Here is a 21,422-nt window from a genome sequence, read left to right on the forward strand (position 1 = left end):
ATCAGGGTGTTTTGTGAGACTGCTCTTCACATCAGGTCCTCAAAATATTGGAGCTTCAGCTTCAGCCTCAGTCCTTCCAATGAATATTCAGGGTTGATTTCTCTTAGGATTGATTGGTTTGATCTCCTTGCTATACAAGAGGTTCTCAAGTCTTCTCTACAGCTCAAAAGCATCAGTTCTTTGGTGCTCAGCCTTTTTTATGGTCAAACTCTCACATCCATACATGACTACTGGTAAAGCCATAGCTTTGACTATACAGACTTTTGTTGGCAAAGTGATGTGTTTGCTTTTAATATGCTGTATAGTTTTGTCATAACTTTCAACTTTCCTTTCAACAAGCAAGTGTCCTAATTACATGACTGCAATCACTCTGTTGATTGTTTCCTTTACTGTGCTAAAATCTTTTAGTTTGATGTAGACCCCACTTGTTTATTTTTATTGCTTTTTTTTTTTGCTGCCATATATATGAAATCATGCAAAGACAAATGTTTGTGAGCTTTTCCTCTATGTTTACTTCTAGGAATTTTTACAGTTTCAATTATTACAGTTAAGTCTAATTCATGTAGCATAGATTTTTGTGTATTGCAAAAATTAAGGGTCCAGTTTCTTTCTTTGATTTCCGTGGTGGCTCAGACGGTAAAGCGTCTGTCTACAATGTGAGAGACCTGGGTTCAGTCCCTGGGTTGGGAAGATTCCCTGGAGAAGGAAATGGCAACCCACTCCAGTACTCTTGCCTTGAAAGTCCCATGGACGGAGGAGCTTGATGCAGGCTACTATCCATGGGGTCGCAAAGAGTCGGGCATGACATGTGGATATCCAGTTTTTCCTATACCATGTGTTAAGAGACTGTCCTTTCCCCATGGTGTATTTTTGACTCCCTGTCAAAACTCAATTGACAATTTAAGCTGGATTTATTTCCAGGTTCTCTACTTTGTTCCATTAGTCCATACTCTATGTCTGTCTTTATGTCAGGACAATATTATATTGATTTCTATAGCTTTGTAGTAGATTTTGAAATCAAGAAATGTGATGCCTCCAGCTTTGTTCTTCTGTTTCAGAATTAGTATGCCTATTTGCCACTCCTTATAATTTCTAGTATTATTTTTCCTTTTTAAAGAAAAAATACCATTGTGATTTTTAACACTTCAACATTCTTTGCACCACTGTTCCTAATAGCCAAAATGTGAAAGCAACCTGAACATCCAACAACAGCTGAAAGGATAAAGAAAATGTAGTATATAAATACAATGAAATAATAATGCTGCTGCTGCTAAGTCACTTCAGTTTTGTCTGACTCTGTGCGACCCCATAGACTGCAGCCCACCAGGCTCCCCCATCCCTGGGATTCTCCAGGCAAGAACAATAGACTGGGTTGCCGTTTCCTTCTCCAATGCATGAAAGTGAAAAGGGAAAGTGAAGATGCTCAGTCGTCTTCAAAGTAATGTCTCTGCTTTTTAATATTCTCTAAAAATTGCTCATAACTTTCCTTCCAAGGAGTAAGTGTCTTTTAATTTCATGGCTGCAATCACCATCTGCAGTGATTTTGGAGCCCAAACCTAGACAGCATATTAAAAAGCAGAGACATTACATTGGCAACAAAGGTCCAGATTGTCAAGACTATGATTTTTCCAGTAGTCATGTATGGATGTGAGAGTTGGACTATGAAGAAAACTGAGCGCCAAAGAATTGATGTTTTTGAACTGTGGTGTTGGAGAAGACTGTTGAGAGTCCCTTGGACGGCAAGTAGATCCAACCAGTCCATCCTAATGGAAATCGGTCTTGAATATTCATTGATAGGACTGATGCTGGAGCTGAAACTCCAATATGTTGGCCACCTAATGCAAAAGTAGGTTGTCACCCTGCTTATTTAACTTATATGCAAAGTACATCATGAGAAGCACTGGGCTGGAGGAAGCACAAGCTGGAATCAGAATTGCCAGGAGAAATATCAATAACCTCAGATATGCAGATGACACCACCCTTATGGCAGAAAGTGAAGAGGAACTAAAAAGCCTCTTGATGAAAGTGAAAGAGGAGAGTGAAAAAGTTGCCTTAAAGCTCAACATTCAGAAATCGAAGATCATGGCATATGGTTCCATCACTTCATGGGAAATAGATGGGGAAACAGTGGATACAGTGTCAGACTTTATTTTGGGGGGCTCCAAAATCACTGCTGATGGTGATTGCAGCCATGAAATTAAAAGATGCTTACTCCTTGGAAGAAAAGTTATGACCAACCTAGATAGCATATTCAAAAGCAGAGACATTACTTTGCCAACAAATGTCCGTCTAGTCAAGGCTATGATTTTTCCAGTAGTCACGTATGGATGTGAGAGTTGGACTGTGAAGAAAGCTGAGTGCTGAAGACCTGATGTTTTTGAACTGTGGTGTTGGAGAAGACTCTTGGGAGTCCCTTGGACTGCAAGGAGATCCAACCAGTCCATTCTAAAGGAGATCAGTCCTGGGTCTTCACTGGAAGGACTAATGCTAAAGCTGAAACTCCAGTACTTTGGCCACCTCATGCGAAGAGTTGACTCACTGGAAAAGACTCTGATACTGGGAGGGTTTGGGGCCAGGAGGAGAAGGGGATGACAGAGGATGAGATGGCTGGATGGCATCACCGACTCAATGGATGTGAGTTTGAGTGAACTCCAGGACTTGATGATGGACAGGGAGGCCTGGCGTGCTGCGATTCATGGGGTCGCAGAGTTGGACACGACTGAGTGACTGAACTGAACTGAACTGAATTGATGCAAAGAACTGATTCATTTGAAAAGACCCTGATATTGGGAAAGATTGAAGGCGGGAGGAGAAGGAACTGACAGAGGATGAGATAGTTGGATGGAATCACCAACTCAATGGACATGAGTTTGAGTAAACTCCTGTAGTTGGTGATGGTCAGGGAGGCCTGGTGTGCCGCAGTCCATGGGGTTGCAAAGAGTTGAACATGACTGAGCCACTGAACTGAATTGAACTGTATATCAATACCTGGGAATATATTAAAATATAGAGATTAAAACAATTTACTCCCATGTAATTTATAATCTAATAAATAAAACATAGATTGGTAGATGGAATGCCATTTATAAATATTGCATGTACAGTGTATTTAGTATTTTGGATGAGTTTTATTTATTTTTTTTTCAGTAAAAAAGCAGCCATACAAATTATTTTATCTAGATTCTTTGTAGTGGGAAAATGACACTGAAAATAAAAGAGAAACAAAAGTTGGATTGAAATACCTGTATGAATCATTTAAGTGCCTATCCTTTCTCCACTTCATCAAAAAAGAGACGTTAAACAGAATAGTGGCAAAGGAAATGTCTTTATGATTAAGAAGTCATTAGAAACCTTAGAGGATCTGGCTGTGTAGAATGTTGGGGGGGGTAGACATAAACCTCAGTGATTAATCAGTTAGCCTGAGGAAGAAGAAGCCAAAATCGACATAATATTTTGAGAAATATGAGTGGGGAATATAGCCAAGAATATGATCCCTGCAGAGAAGAACCACATTCATAGGAAGTTTCTTAAAGAGTAAGTGCAAGGAACATGTTTGTAGACAAAGTGAAAGGAAAGAAATCTGATGGAAAGATTTCTGATGGAAAGGAAAGAAATATGATTTAGAGGGAGTTTTATCATTGATATCCTGAGATACCTGTGAAGGAACATGAGAATCAAAGCAAGAACAAGAGACACCACCAGTGGTCAAGAGACACCACTTCAAATGATGGGAATAAATGAAAGGATATATGGAATTCCTGGTTATATGAACACAACAAAATGGTCAGCAAACAGGAATACTGATAAAATTATAGAAACAGAAAGTGATAGCAATCCCTTTAGAAAACGTCATTAAAATGCAGATTCTGAGCTTCTGATCTTTAAAAGTAAGAAGACCTCTAATAAACTTGGGCCTATTTGGATATGTAAATGATATTCCCTTAAAGCTAGCAATGCATTTGTTATTGTACTAAAACTACACTGTGGTCCCTCTAACAATTATACATATACATTCACATCAACAATATTATGTAAGGAGTGTCCATATAAATATTTTAAAAGTAGATATACAATTGTATGAGTGTGTTTTGTTAGGCGTATGTTATTTTGGGGAAAGAGGATATTAAATATTAAGATGTAATTGTATTTAATAAACATGAGTTTGGATCTAGACTCTTTAATAATGTAGCAATAGATTTCTTCAGTATCAAATTATCATTTTTATATGAATATAACATCAAGTTGATCCTTAGATTATTCTGTTCCCATTTTCTAGAATTCTTTAGAAATTCTACTTAGAACTCTTGAATATTTGCTTTATTATGAAAGCTATCAACTTCATGAAAACTTTATTTATATTGATAAATGTACACATGCATTAATACTTCCTCCTAATTAAAATACATGTCTATCTTAAATTAGTTTTAATTTTACCTCACTTGTCTTGTTATTTTTTTTTAATATCCCAGCCTTAGGTTCTTTAGTAATTTGTACCATGAATATTTAAGAGATTCAAAGGAAATGATACTATATGTTGGAAAGGACACAAACTTTATATCCTGACATAATTATTATATTTAGTTTGAGTTGTGGCAGATTACCATAGTTTTCTGATTTCAGCTTCCTTGTCCTTAGTAAATATAATCTCCTTTAAATTAAAATCACACACACACACGCATATGGCCTTCCATAGTGGTTCAGACAGTAAAGAATCTGCCTGCCACGTAGGAGACACAGGAGACACGGATTTGATTCCTGTGTTAGGAAGATGACCTAGAGGAGGATATGTCAGCCAACTCCATTATTCTTACCTGGAGAAGCCCATGGAAGAGGAGCCTGGTGGGCTACAGTCCATGGGGTCACAAAGAGTTGGACATGATTGAAGCAACTTAGCATGCATGTATGAGATGCTAAAAACTGACATCTCCTGAGAAATAGGAGAAATGACTCAAATTTTAGTTTATTATTTTACAATGTTAAACATTATCTTTCTCCTCACAACCAAATTCTTATTGACCAGAATCTTACTGTTCTTAAGAAAAGAGACATGCACACATCTAATATTTTAACAAGTAATCTTTAATGATCTCTCTATTTTAATGGCATTCTGCTTGGAGCATACCCTAAAAAGTTACTATTCATTAAAAGTAAAAAATATTCTCTTTATATTCTATTATTAAATTGAACCACATGAAATTGTCATTTCAGAAGGTCAGAGCATTTGAATATCACTAATTTTGTATGTTTCACCTAATTATTTAGCATTCACTCTCCAAGTCTCTATAAGAATATATGTCAGGTAAACAAGTCAAAACATGAGTTATATTTTTTACTGTACTGTTTGCAGATGAAAAAGTAAAGTTCTTTAAGATGTTTGCTACCGTATAAAATTTTGTTATAATAAACAGAAGCCCATTCGATGTTACTCATAGTGTTAAATTGTTCTACAAAGGTTTATTTTAAGTCAAGTTGAAAGAATATTTACTGTGTGTGTGTGTGTGTGTGTGTGTGTGTGCTGACAATGTTCACTTAGGAATTAGAATTCTTATATATTTTAATCGGTTACTTTTTTTTTGCTTAAAAATGAATTTTCCACTAGATTTAATTATAAATATGTAAAAATTTCCTGCTAAATAATATAATAAAAATTGTATAAATAAAGACAGTCATTAAGAATAAAATTCACTGTGGCAGTCGCTTTTTTTGGTGTGGTTAGCTTCACATCTCACATTCCTCAGTGATTGTCTCCTAACTCAACTAGTAGAAGAGGTAGTAGTAGGACTAGTGGTAGTACTACATACTAGTTGTACTAGAAGTAGAGTATGGTTATTAATAAGTAACATGTTAAAGGTTTGCAGTGTATTCAACACCCTTACCTGTGTTACCTATTCACATTCATATAATATGCATGATAATTTTTGCATCTACACCTATATATTCTGTTTTCCTCTATTTATCATGGATGGCCTATCTGTATTCCTCGCCAAAAATAGTACTTCCACTAGGCACTAGATACAAACATGTATCACCTAACCAAGGGTCTTACAACAGTAATCTTTCTCCAGCAAACTTTTGATAGAAATCTGTGTAGGTGTTTGGAAAGAGAATGAATGATATGGAACATTCAAGTTAATTATCCCTTTTCTTCTATTCCTTTTACCCTTTCTGTTCCACTTAGTACCAAAATGGCCTTCTACTCATTTCTGTCTGGTGGGAATTTTTTCTTTCTCATTGTAGCTTCATAACTCTATCTGCTGGTGAATGGTAGCAGGAGTAAGAGTCCATATTTCCCAGGAAATAAAATAGAGTGGAAACATTTTCAAATTTCTTGTCCATCTTTAATAAGGAGTAGTAAGTGTTTATATGGGGGAAGTAAAAACCCTGTAAAAATTTCTAAGAGTGTAGCTTATCCTGAATTTAGTATAGTTAATACAATAGAATAAACATATGTGAAGATAAAGTAGGAAAACAGAAAAACAAGTGAAATAAATCTGAGTTAACTATTTGAAAAAATAGTTTTCTGTCTTGTCCGTTATAAAATAATGGTGCAGTGAACACTGGGATGCAAGTATCTTTTAAAATTGTGGTTTTCTCTGGATATATGCACAGGAGTGTGATTGCAAAATCATATAATAGCTCTCTTTAGTTTTAAAGGAACCTCCACACTGTTTTCCATAGTAGTTGTACAAATTTACATTCCCACCAACAGTGCAGGATCGTTCCTTTTCCTCTACACCTTCTCTAGCATTTACTGTTTGTAGACTTTTTGATGATATCCATTCTGACTCATGTGAAGTGATACCTCATTGTAGTTTTTTTCTTATTTTTTAAAAAATTAATGTATTTTAATTGGAGGCTAATTGCTTTACAATATTGTGTTGGTTTCTGCCATATATCATTGTAAATCAGTCATAGGTATACACGTCTCCTCCCTCCCCGCTCCCACCCAATCCCACCCCTCTAGGTGGTCACAGAGTACTCAGTTTGAGCTCCCTGTGTCGTACAGAAATCTCCCACTGGTATCTATTTTACCTATGGTAATGTATATGTCTCAGTGTTACTCTCTCAATTTGCCCCGCCCTCTTCTTCACTCCAGGCTCTTCCTCCACTTTGTCCACAAGTCTGTTCTCTAACATGTGCATTCTCTTATTTCCATGCTGCAATAGGTTCATCAGTACCATCTTTCTAGATTCCTTATATATGTGTGAATATATATTTGTTTTTCTCTCTGACTTACTTCACTCTGTAAAATGGGCTCTGAGTTCATCCACTTCATTCGAGCTGACACAAATATGTTCCTTTTTATGACTGAGTGCAGGTCAGGAAGCAACAGTTAGAACTGAACATGGAACAACAGACTGGTTCCAAATAGGAAAAGGAGTACGTCAAGGCTGTATATTGTCACCCTGCTTATTTAACTTATATGCAGAGTACATCATGAGAAACGTTGGGCTGGAAGAAGCACAATCTGGAATCAAGATTGCCGGGAGAAATATCAATAACCTTAGATATGCAGATGACACCACCCTTATGGCAGAAAGTGAAGAGGAACTAAAGAGCCTCTTGATGAAAGTGAAAGAGGAGAGTGAAAAAGTTGGCTTAAAGCTCAAAATTAAGAAAACTAAGATCATGGCATCTGGTCCCATCACTTCATGGGAAATAGATGGGAAAACAGTGGAAACAGTGGCAGATTTTATTTTGGGGGGCTCCAAAATCACTGTGGATGGTGATTGCATCCATGAAATTGAAAGATACTTACTCCTTGGAAGGAAAGTTATGACCAACCTATATAGCATATTCAAAAGTAGACACATTACTTTGCCAACAAAGTTCCATCTAGTCAAGGCTATGGTTTTTCCAGTGGTCATGTATGGATGTGAGAGTTGGAAGAAAGCTGAGTGCTGAAGAATTGATGCTTTTGAACTGTGGTGTTGGAGAAGACTCTTGAAAGTCCCTTGGACTGCAAGGAGATCCAGCCAGTCCATTCTAAAGGAGATCAGTCCTGGATGTTCTTTGGAAGAAATGATGCTAATGCTGAAACTCCAGTACTTTGGCCACCTCATGTGAAGAGATGACTCATTGGAAAGACTCTGATGCTGGGAGGGATTGGAAGCATAGGGAGAAGGGGATGACAGAGGATGAGATGGCTGGATGGCATCACCGACTCTATGGACATGAGTTTGAGTGAACTCTGGGAGTTGGTGATGAACAGGGAGGCCTGGCGTGCTGCAATTCATGGGGTCACAAAGATTTGGACATGACTGAGCAACTGAACTGAACTGAACTGAATTTTCTATTTATATATGTACAACAGTTTTATCCATTGGTCTGTCGATGGACATCTGGGTTGCTTCCATGTCCTAGGTATTATAAATTAATCCATCAAATTTGGTCAATATCTCATTGTCACTATGTAAAATCAGTGCATCTGCGCTCTTATCTATTTCCAAATAGTTTTGTCTTTCAGATTACAACAAGGATGATTTTATTTTCTATCTGCTATCAAAGATTATAACACTTATATTTTGATATTATAAATTCTAAGTTGTGTAATTGTAAGTAAAATGAAATTTTCTTAGTCTAATAAAGGGGAGGTACCTATCTCTTACCTTACTAAAATGTTCCTTGAAAATAGGTTCAATTTTTTTATTTTATACTCCAGGATCTTAGGCCTCTGACTGTTGGAACTGTATAAAAATACTCTGAAATTAATTAGCTTTCTCCCTGGTTTTATAAGTGACTATCAAAGGTATAACTCTTTGTCTCTCAAGGAGTATGAAAAAGTTTAATTGGTCTTTCCTTCTACATTAATATATAAACCTATGAATAAAATTGTCCATACTTTGTAGTCTCTCAGTATAATCTGATTGCATATGAAGTAATAAATTGTGTTCTCACCCTTCTCTGTTTGTATGGAGAACTCTTTCTGTTGGTAGAATTTTTTATTTCCCCCACAGTTGTCTACAAGTTGATTCTAAAAATTAAAATCCATAGCAGAGTGCTTGCAAATTTCTAAATCTTATCCTCTAGGAAGACTGATGAGAAAGGATGGATAATATATATTGAAGTCATTAAATATGTCCAATTTGAATAAGAATATGAGAGACATCAAATTGAAATGAATTATCTTAACATAGTACACAACCACTTTTGAAAATTTATGGCAAAAATTGCATCATAATTGGAATATGACTTTGATAGGTTTTATCTCTAGTATGCAATAATTTTTTTCACTAAGGAAATATATTTATGATTCTATTTTATTAATAAGTGCACTGAGTGTCTTATTTCATACCACATATGTAGGTCAATCCTGTTATGTTGTAGAATGTTGGGTCCTAAAGGGATACAGAGAGTGACACCTGAAAATATGCTAGTTTGGCATGGGGGATTATTTTGAGCTAGAAGCAAATGAGAACCAACAGAAGCAGAAAAAAGCCTTCCTGGAGCTTCCCTTGTCTTATTAGAAGTAGAAACTTCTAAAAAATGAGGAATTCCATAAATCTGCTTTCTTGATGAAGTATTATGGCTATGAAGAAGACCAAGGAGGTGTGAGATGGACCTGTACCAACAAACCACACTTATTAGCATCCCCATATATTTACCTTCCCACAACTTGCCACCCTTAAAGGCCTAGACCCCTTTACATTGTTTTGCCACCCCTCTACAAATATACTGTTCTTTTAATTTTTTTTATTTTTTAATTTTAAAGTTTATTTTTAATTGGGCGAAAATTGATATACAATGTTGTGTTAGTTTCTGCCATACAACACAAATCACCATAATTATACATATATCACCTCCCTCTTGACCTCCCTTCCCTCCCTGCAGCCACCCTCTAGGTCATTGCAGAGCACCAGGCTGGGCTCCCTGTGTTAAACAGCAACCTTGCACCAGCAATCTGTTTTATACATGGTACTGTATATTTATCAGTGCTACTTTCTCCATCTATCTCACTTTCTCCTTCCCCTACTGTGTCCATAGGTTCATTCTCTATATCTGAGTCTCCATCCCTTCCCTACAAATAGTTTCACCAATACTATTTTTCTAGATTCCATATATGTGAATTAATATACAATACTTGATTTTATTTTTCTGACTTATGTCACTCTGTATAACAAGTTCAGGGTTCATTCACCTCGCTAGAACTGACTCATACTCATTCATTTTTATGGCTGAGTAATATCCCATTGTATACAGGTACCACATCTTTATCCATTCTTCTGTCGATGTACATCTAGGTGGCTTCCATGCCCTGCTTATTGTAAATGGTGCTGCTATGAACATTGTGTACATGTATCATTTTCAGTTATGATTTTCTCAGGCTATATGTCCAGTAATGGGATTGTTGAATCATATGGTGGTTTTATTCCTAGCTTTTTAAGGATCTCCAAATTGTTCTCCATAGTGGCAGTATCAATTTACATTCCCAGCAATGGTGCAAGATGGTTCTCTTTTCTGTATAAACCAAAGCTCCAAACACCCCTCTCAGTTACTCATCCCTAAGGTTTCTCCTGTATGATGTATGCTCTCACTTCATGGGAAATAAATGGGGAAACAGTGGAAACAGTGGCAGACTTTATTTTGGGGGGCTCCAAAATCACTGCTGATGGTGATTGCAGCCATGAAATTAAAAGACACTTACTCTTTGGAAAGAAAGTTATGACCAACCTAGATAGCATATTCATAAGCAGAGACGTTACTTTGCCAACAAAGGTCCGTTTAGTCAAGGTTATGGTTTTTCCAGTAGTCATGTATGGATGTGAGATTTGGACTGTGAAGAAAGCTGAGTGCCGAAGAATTGATGCTTTTGAACTGTGGTGTTGCAGAAGACTCTTGAGAGTCCATTGGGCTTCAAGGAGATCAGTCCTGGGTGTTCTTTGGAAGGAATAATGCTAAAGCTGAAACTCCAGTACTTTGGCCACCTCATATGAAGAACTGACTCATTGGAAAAGACTCTGATTCTGGGAGGGATTGGGGGCGAAGGAGAAGGGGACGACAGAGGATGAGATGGTTAGATGGCATCACTGACTTGATGGACATGAGTTTGAGTGAATTCCAGGAGTTGGTGGTGGACAGGGAGGCCTGCCATGCTGCAATTCATGGAGTCACAAAGAGTTGGACACGACTGAGTGACTGAACTGAACTGAACTGAACTGACTGATATACAATAGCAAACCATATCTTTCTCTTACTGATCTGTCTTTTATCAATCTAATTTGCAAAGCTCAGCTGGAGAACTTAGGTCAATAGAAAAAAGAAGTTAAGTTTTTCCTCCTCTATGAATTTCAGATATCAATAGCATAAACTCTTGATGAGAGAAAACTGACTTTTTAACTCAGGGTAAATAACAATGTTTCTATAGACCTTGAACAGCGTCTTGGAGTAAGGAGGCAAGATCAGAATTTATTTGCCATTGGAGGTTTGGTTTAAGGTAAGACTTTTAACACTGGTGGACTTGATTAGGATTGGGTTAAAGTCATGTTATAATAGTCTCAGATTCGTGGAAAATGAAAGGTAAAGATTTTGAGACAGAAGATTCAAGGAATCTTAGCACATAATCTGTTGAAGCTTTCCATTAAAGACGTGATGGATCTTTCAGAAGTTCTATAATAAACAGTTAACATCTGTCTGCACTAGAGAATCTTAGAAAAGTACAGTGATGCTAATAAAAAATGTGAAATAGCTAAGTCATGTTATTTTAGTGTTAAGGGCCAAATCCCACCAAAATTTGTATATTGAAGTCCTGGCCCCAAGTTTTCTCAGAATATAATAGTATTTGAAGATAGGGCTTTTAAAGAGATAATTAAGGTAAAATTAAGTCATATGGGTGGATTTCAATTCAATATAAGTATTGACCTTTTAAGAATAGGAAATTTGGACACAGATATGTTCTCAGGGTGGAGAAAGGCCACTTGAAGACAAAAGAAATCAACCGTCTATAAACCAAGGAAAGGGGCCTCAGAATGAAGTCCATCCTGCTGACACCTTTATCTATGACTTCTATCATCCAGGACTTCTCAATAAACTCTGATCTTGCCTCTCAACTCTTGAGTTTCTGTTGTTTAAAACACCCCATCAGTGGCATTTGTTATGGTACTCCTAGAAGACTAATAATTGTAGATAAATGGGGGTAGATTGCTTCAGTCCTCAATGTTCAGAGCAAAAAAAGTAGGAAGAATTTCACTTTTCTTTCACATTTTCTTTTCAGTGTGCTCCCAATTTTGTTCCACTGTTATAGTCTGTATTGTATACCTAGTCATTGGATTTTTTTTTTTCATCTTAGTAACATACATCCACAAATAATATGTTTCAGAATTTCTGAGTAAAGTATTTGCTTCATGTTTATTTTGTCTAATTGTATGTTTGATTTGCTTTTGTTGGGTATCAAATATATGTTATATTTTATTTCCCCTTATAAAATGGTTCCATTGTTTTCTAACACTTATTACTGATAAGGACAATTTCATATCAGTTTAATGAAAAACACACACACACACACACATATATATATATATATACATGTGACATGCATATTTTTATGTTTTACGGTCTAAAACCCTTTCACTGTACCTGGTGATTATTAGTTATGTGCTCATAGTTATAGATATTCTTTATGACTAGGACTGTTCATTAAAATCATTCATGAGAGGAGTTTTTATGCTATACCAATTAAAGTAGAATTTCTGGGGCAGTAGCCTATTAATCGTATTCTAAGTATTCTCTAAATGATTGCAGGCTTACTTGGAAAATACATTCATATGTATAATCTTTTGTAATCATTCTTTGTTGTAAACTTAAGAGGCAGTGGATGTTTTGGGTATATAGAAATGGTATTTCCAGTAGCAAGCCTGATATTAAAGCCGTGCTCACAACGTGGACTACTGAAATCAACCTGAAGTTAGTGAAATGCTCATGATGACTTTTTTTGGCCTGATTATGACTATAGTAGAAATTTATAGTCCTTTCTAGGCAGATCATTCTACTTTTTAAAAACATTGCTCTGGAAGTCAATGCTGAACTGAATATGAATCTACTGAATACATGGGTGAAGTTAAAAAGGGAGGAAGAATAGTTCACAAAAATTCCAGTCATTGGCATAATATTCAGGTAATACCCTTCCCTGTTAACTTTTATTATTTAGTTATAAAAGTTATGCATAACAAATAATAAAATTTATGCATAAAATTATGACCAACTAGACAGCATATTAAAAAGCAGAGACATTACTTTGACAACAAAAGTCCATCTAGTCAAAGCTATGGTTTTTCCAGTGGTCACGTATGGATGTGAGAGTTGGACCATAAAGAAAGCTGAGCGCTAAAGAATTGATGCTTTTGAACTGTGGTGTTGGAGAAGACTCTTGAGAGTCCCTTGGACTGCAAGAAGTTCCAACCAGTCCATCCTAAAGGAAATCAGTCCTGAATATTCATTGGAAGGACTGATATTGAAGCTAAAACTTCAATACTTTGGCCACCTGATGCGAAAAGCTGACTCATTAGAAAAGACCCTGATGCTGGGAAAGATTGAAGACAGGAGGAGAAGGGAACAGAGGATGAGATGGATGGATGGCATCACCAACTCAATGACATGAGTTTGAGTAAACTCTGGGAGCTGGTGATGGACAAGGAGGCCTGGTGTGCTGCAGTCCATGAGGTTGCAAAGAGTCAGACATGACTGAGCAACTGAACCGAACTGAACTGTTATGTATTCCATCTTTTTTTTAATTTTTTAAAATTTATTTTATTGAAGCATAGTTAATGGACAATATTGTGTTAATTTCTACTGTACAGCAAAGAGACTCAGTTATACATATGTATATATACATTGTTTTCCATATTCTTTTTCATTATGGTTTATCACAAGATATTGAATACGATTCCCTGTGCTATACAGTAGGGCCTTGTTTATCCATTTTATATATATATATATATATGTGTGTGTGTGTGTGTAAGAACCAATACAATATTGTAAATAAATATATTTATAATATATAAAAATATAAATATAAATATATTATAAATTTATTTATATATTTATAAAAATATATTATAAATAAATATATATATTATGTATATATTTACTTTACAATATTGTATTGGTTCTTCCACACATCAACATGAATCCGCCACGGGTGCACACGTCTTCCCAATCCTGAACTCCCCTCCCACCTCCCTCCCCATACCATCCCTCCAGGTCATCCCAGTGCACCAGCCCTAAGCATCCTGCATCTTGCATCAAACCTAGACTGGCGATTCATTTCCTATATGATACTATACATGTTTCAATGCCATTCTCCCAAATCATCCTACCCTCTCCCTCTCCCACAGAGTCCAAAAGACTGTTCGATACATCTGTTGTCTCTTTTGCTGTCTCACATACAGGGTTATCATTACCATCTTTCTAAATTCCATATATATGCATTAGTATACTATATTGGTGTTTTTCTTTCTGGCTTACTTCACTCTGTATAATCGGCTCCAGTTTCATCCACCTCATTAGAACTGATTCAAATGTATTCTTTTTAATGGCTGAGGAGATCAGCCCTGGGCTTTCTTTGGAGGGAATGATGCTGAAGCTGAAACTCCAGTACTTTGGACACCTCATGCAAAGAGTTGACTCATTGGAAAAGACTCTGATGCTGGGAGGGATTGGGGGCAGGAGGAGAAGGGGACGACAAAGGATGAGATGGCTGGATGGCATCACTGACTCGATGGACGTGAGTCTGAGTGAACTCCAGGAGTTGGTGATGGACAGGGAGGCCTGGCGTCCTGCGATTCATGGCGTCACAAAGAGTTGGACATGACTGAGTGACTGAACTGAACTGAATTGAACTGAATAGTCCATTGTGTAAATGTACCACAGCTTTCTTATCCATTCATCTGTTGATGGACATCTAGGTTGCTTCCATGTCCTGACTATTATAAACAGTGCTGTGATGAACATTAGGGTACACGTGTCTCTTTCAATTTTGGTTTCCTTGGTATGTATGCCCAGCAGTGGGATTGCTGGTCCATCTTTTCCTCCTATCTCAAACCTTGAGCTTCTCTAGGCTGCTACTGGAGCAAATCGCCCTAGTACAGCCTTTTCCTAAAATGTGTCCACTGGACCAAGACTTCCTCCCCTGTCTTTGATGTAGCAGCAAGTTTCCATCTGCTTCTCATTTTCTAAACATGTGTCAAAATCTCTGTAACAACAATTATCTCCTTTACTTCTATCTCTGTGTTTACTTTTTTGTTGTTTTTTCCTTCAGGAATCATCAGAGTGAGAGAAGATGTAGATACAAATATTGTAGATGCTTGATGTAGATACAAATATTGATACCATTCACATTATGCCTTCTTTTCAAGTGTCTGTGTGTAAGCCTATAGATAAAATCTATCAGGACAGGAGAAAATAAAGCTGTACTTACATTGCATTTATCCGAATATCTGTGTGGATTTATTTATATGCATCATTTCAAAATTCAGGATTAAAGTTTATTAAGAATTTAACAAGGAATAAATTAAAATGTTTAAACATGGTAAGCTATTGCCCTGTAATTTACAACTTTAGTGTTTTCCTTTTCCACTTGTTTTCATGAAAATATACCCTATAACTGGGTTGGATTCCTTTTGTCATTCTATCCTTATGGATGAGAGATTTCTTCTCTTATGATTTCATCTCATATCTGTTCATGAGTAATTTCCCAAAACTGAGCTCTCAAGTTTAGACAGATTTCTGCAAGTGCATCACCTCATCGCCCACACTGCAGGATGCTCTGGCTGTCTTGCACAAGTTGTTTATATCAAAGACTGAATATTGCATTAATCTCAAATACCTCAATATTTTGCATATTTGGAAGCATTACAAACATGGAGAAACTTTCATGCCTGGGCTTTTATTAAAACAGCTCTTTTTCCCATTTTTATTGGTATATCAATTTTTGTAGGACTAAATTTAGGGCTCAATTTATTGCCCATGGGACATTATGAATAAGAGAACTGTATTTGAAAAGAAAAAGGTTAGTTTCCTTTTCAGTACAGAATAGAGAGTATCTGTTTAATTTTAAATGGTTTAAACATGCTGTCACAATGTTAACTCCTGATATATTGCTGAATATTTGAAATGAGTTTCTGGGATGCTGTGAACAGCTTTACTGTCCCAGTGAGAGCACCTACTAGCTTCCAGAGGTAGAAGCAGAAGTTGCAGTCTTTATGTTCATGTATATTCTGTCTCAATTGTGTCTAGACTCTTTGTAACACCAGAAACAGTAGCCTGCCAGGCTCCTCTCTCCATGGGATTTCCCAGGCAAGAATACTGGAGTGGGTTGCCATTTCCTCCTCCAGGGGATCTTTCTGACCCAGGGATTAAACCTATGTCTCTAGTGTCTCCTGCATTGCCTGGCAGATTCTTTACCACTGCACCACCTAGAAAGTCCCTTATGTTCCATTACTAGATGATATATTGAAATGTTATTTCAGTGGAAATTCTATGATTTATAGACAAATGAATCAGTGAAGATGGTGTAAGTTAGGTCCTAGGATCTAACTCTTTACAGATAAATGGAAAACTCAAGCAAAAACTGTCAAAATCAATTTTGTCAGAATTCTGGAAAACAATGAAAGGCTTACTGCAAACAAGCAAATGCTGAATTAAGAAAAAACAAACAAGCAAACATGAAAATGCTAAGAGTGTGTTTTGGCATTTCACTTGTCCTTGTTACACTGTCTTTCCTAACTCAGTAGCATATTGATGGAAGCAGTGTATGTCTTATATTGGGACCCTGGTCCCTGGTTCCAGAAGAGTAAAGCAGAGCTAGCCTCAAAGAATTGTGTGTATATCGTCTAACCTGTCTGGGTCTGCCTGAAGTATTGAGGCAAGAAGCTTGTCTTTGTTTAACCTAATTCAGTAATCAATCAAGTCTGAAACTCGGTGACCCAGTCAATTCTGAAAATCTCAAAAATATGGTAAAGCAAATGAAAAACCTATAGCCACCTGGGGCTTAAGATTACAACTGAAGCAAACAATAGAGTGCTGAAGGCCTGGGATAAGAAGCTGGGGAGATTTTTTTTTTTTTTTTTTGGAAATTAGGATATTCAAACATCCCAGTGCATAATGGGGAATTTTAAAAATCACGTCCATGCCTTAGGGCATGTTCAGGATCAGAAAAGACCCGAAGATATACTAAGCTTTCCCCTCTGGCTAATGTCTAGACACTGGGCAAGCAGTTCATAAAGACTATGGCAAAATCGGCCTGGCTAAGTTTGTTTGTTTGTTTTTTACTTTATTTTACTTTTGAATCACCAGTCCAGGTTCAATGAAGGATACAGGATGCTTGGGGCTGGTGCACTGGCTGAGTTTTGAAGGAGTGCCCAACGATTTAGCCATTCTGCAGAGACTAGGAGAGATTTTTTTCCCTTCATTTCCCTCTTGCTCCTCTCCACCCAATCTCTGCCTCCCAGCATCCAAGGAAATTACTGTCAGAACACTAGCTAAACACAAACTTGAAGAAATTTGACTTCAGGGACCACACATGATAAAGAATATAAACTTACATCTCCACAACAAAAGACATGCCATTTTAAAAATGGACACAGGTCATATACAGACATTTCCCAAAGAAGATATACAAATGACTTACAAGCACACAGTCAAAAACCAAGTGCTGCACTCTGAATACAAATTGAAAAAACAGAAAGATGAATTAATTGCAAGGCTTTTCACCTGCAAGTTGGGAAACTCAAAGCTATAGGAACAATGATTCCAAAATACTCATAGGCTAAGGGTTTTTTATGGGATAAATAGAGAAGTTATTTGGCATTTTCAACTGACTCATTGCTGCTGGTCTTCTTTCTTGTTTAGATGAGGGTACCTGAGTCAAAGAAACAAGGAAACACAGACATCCAGTGGACATACTTGGCATTTGGGGATTAGCTGGTATTCTATGCTGATATCTGAGAAGAGCTATAAACTCCTGTAACATTATGTTAAATGTCTTTTATACACATGTATTGACCATTTCCATTTTGTGCCTGACCGAAGTGATTCCATTTTAGATTGGTTCTACAAAATGAGAAGGTCAACATCAGTCATTCAGTTCAGTTCAGTTGCTTAGTCGTGTCCGACTCTTTGCGACCCCATGAATCGCAGCACACCAGGCCTCCCTGTCCATCACCAACTCCTGGAAATCACTCAAACTCATGTCCATCGAGTCGGTGATGCCATCCAGCCATCTCATCCTCTGTCGTCCCCTTCTCCTCCTGCCCCCAATCTCTCCCAGCATCAGAGTCTTTCCCAATAAGTCAACTCTTCTCAGGAGGTGGCCAATGTACTGGAGTTTCAGCTATAGCATCATTCCTCCCAAAGAAATCCCAGGGCTGATCTCCTTCAGAATGGACTGGTTGGATCTCCTTGCAGTCCAAGGGACTCTCAAGAGTCTTCTCCAACACCACAGTTCAAAACCATAAATTCTCTGGCGCTCAGCCTTCTTCACAGTCCAACCCTCACATCCATACATGACCACAGAAAAAAACATAGCCTTGACTAGACTGACCTTAGTCGGCAAAGTAATGTCTCTGCTTTTGAATATACTATCTGGGTTGGCATAACTTTTCTTCAAAAGAGTGTCTTTTAATTTCATGGATGCACTCACCATCTGCACTGATTTTGGAGCCCCAAAAAATAAACTCTGACACTGTTTGCACTGTTTCCCCATCTATTTCCTATGAAGTGATGGGACCAGATGCCATGATATTTGTTTCCTGAAAGTCGAGCTTTAGTCCAACTTTTTCACTCTCCACTTTCACTTTCATCAAGAGGCTTTTTAGTTCCTCTTCACTTTCTGCCATAAGGGTGGTATCATCTGCATATCTGAGGTTATTGATATTTCTCCCGGCAATCTTGATTCCAGCTTGTGCTTCTTCCAGTCCAGTGTTTCTCATGATGTGCTCTGCATATAACTTAAACAAGCAGGGTGACAATATACAGCCTTGACGTACTCCTTTTCTTATTTGGAACCAATCTGTTGTTCCATGTCCAGTTCTAAACTGCTGCGTCCTGACCTGCATACAGATTTCTTAAGAGGCAGGTAAGTTGGTCTGGTATGCCCATCTCTTTCAGAATTTTCTACAGTTTATTCTGAGACACACAGTCAAAGGTTTGGACATAGTCAATAAAGCAGAAATAGATGTTTTACTGGAACTCTCTTGCTTTTTTGATGATCCAGCGGATGTTGGCAATTTGATCTCTGGCTCCTCTGCCTTTTCTAAAACCAGCTTGAATATCTGGAAGTTCACGGTTCACGTATTGCTAAAGACTGGCTTGGAGAATTTTGAGCGTTACTCTACTAGCATGTGAGATGAGTGCAATTGTGCAGTAGTTTGAGCATTCTTTGGCATTGCCTTTCTTTGGGATTGGAATGAAAACGGAACTTTTCCAGTCCTGTGGCCACTGCTGAGTTTTCCACATTTGCTGGCATATTGAGTGCAGCACTTTCACAGCATCATCTTTCAGGATTTGAAACAGCTCAACTGGAATGCCATCACCTCTACTAGCTTTGTTCGTAGTGATGCTTTCCAAGGCCCACTTGACTTCACATTCCAGGATGTCTGGCTCTAGGTGAGTGATCACACCATTGTGATTATCTGGGTCGTGAAGATCTTTTTTGTACAGTTCTTCTGTGTATTCTTGCCACCTCCTCTTAACATCTTCTGCTTCTGTTAGGTCCATACCATTTCTGTCCTTTATCGAGCCCATCTTTGCATGATATGTTCCCTTGGTATCTCTAATTTTCTTGAAGATATCTCTAGTCTTTCCCATTCTGTTCTTTTACTCTATTTCTTTGCATTGATTGCTGAAGAAGGCTTTCTTATCTCTTCTTGCTGTTCTCTGGAACTCTGCATTCAGATGCTTATATCTTTCCATTTCTCCTTTGCTTTTTGCTTCTCTTCTTTTCACAGCTATTTGTAAGGCCTCCCCAGACAGCCATTTTGCTTTCTTGCATTTCTTTTCCATGGGGATGGTCTTGATCCCTGTCTCTTTTACAATCTCATGAACCTCAGTCCATAGTTCATCAGGCACTCTATCTATCAGATCTAGGCCCTTAAATCTATTTCTTACTTCCACTGTAATCATAAGGGATTTGATTTAGATCATACCTGAATGGTCTAGCGGTTTTCCCTACTTTCTTCAATTTGAGTCTGAATTTGGTAATAAGGAGTTCATGATCTGAGCCACAATCAGCTCCTGGTCTTGTTTTTGTTGACTGTATAGAGCTTCTCCATCTTTGGCTGCAAAGAATATAATCAATTAATTTCGGTGTTGACCATCTGGTGATGTCCATGTGTAGAGTCTTCTCTTGTGTTGTTGGAAGAGGGTGTTTGCTATGACCAGTGAGTTTTCTTGGCAAAACTCTATTAGTCTTTGCCCTGTTTCATTCTGCATTCCAAGGCCAAATTTGCTTGATACTCCAGGTGTTTCTTGACTTCCTACTTTTGCATTCCAGTCCCCTATAATGAAAAGGACATCTTTTTTGAGTGTTAGTTCTAAAAGGTCTTGTAGGTCTTCATAAAACCATTCAACTTCAGCTTCTTCAGCGTTACTGGTTGGAGCATAGACTTGGGTAACTGTGATATTGAATGGTTTGCCTTGGAAACGAACAGAGATCATCTGTCATTTTTGAGATTGCATCCAAGTACTGAATTTCAGACTCTTTTGTTGACTATGATGGCTACTCCATTTCTTCTGAGGGATTCCTGCCCACAGTAGTAGATATAATGGTCATCTGAGTTAAATTCACCCATTTCAGTCCTTTTGAGTTCGCTGATTCTTAGAATGTCGACGTTCACTCTTGCCATCTCTTGTTTGACCACTTCCAATTTGCATGGATTCATAGACCTGACATTCCAGGTTCCTATGCAATATTGCTCTTTACGGCATTGGACCTTGCTTCCATCACCAGTCACATCCACAACTGGGTATTTTTTTTTGCTTTGGCTTCATCCATTCATTCTTTCTGGAGTTATTTCTCCACTGATCTCCAGTAGCATATTGGGCACCTACCGACCTGGGGAGTTCCTCTTTTTGTATCCTATCATTTTGCCTTTTCATACTGTTCATGGGGTTCTCAAGGCAAGAATACTGAAGTGGTTTGCCATTCCCTTCTCCAGTGGACCACATTCTGTCAGACCCCTCCACCATGACCTGCCCATCTTGGGTTGCCCCACGGGCATGGCTTGGTTTCATTGAGTTAGACAAGGCTGTGGTCCTAGTGTGATTAGATTGACTAGTTTTCTGTGATTATGGTTTCAGTGTGTCTGCCCTCTGATGCCCTTTTGCAACACCTACCATCTTACTTGGGTTTCTCTTACCTTGGGTGTGGGTACATCAGTCATTAGGAAAATGCAAATTAAAACCACAAGTTACCACTTTTCATTGACTGA

Source organism: Oryx dammah, unplaced genomic scaffold, assembly GCF_014754425.2.
Source record: "Oryx dammah isolate SB20612 unplaced genomic scaffold, SCBI_Odam_1.1 HiC_scaffold_2, whole genome shotgun sequence".
Lineage (NCBI taxonomy): Eukaryota > Metazoa > Chordata > Mammalia > Artiodactyla > Bovidae > Oryx > Oryx dammah.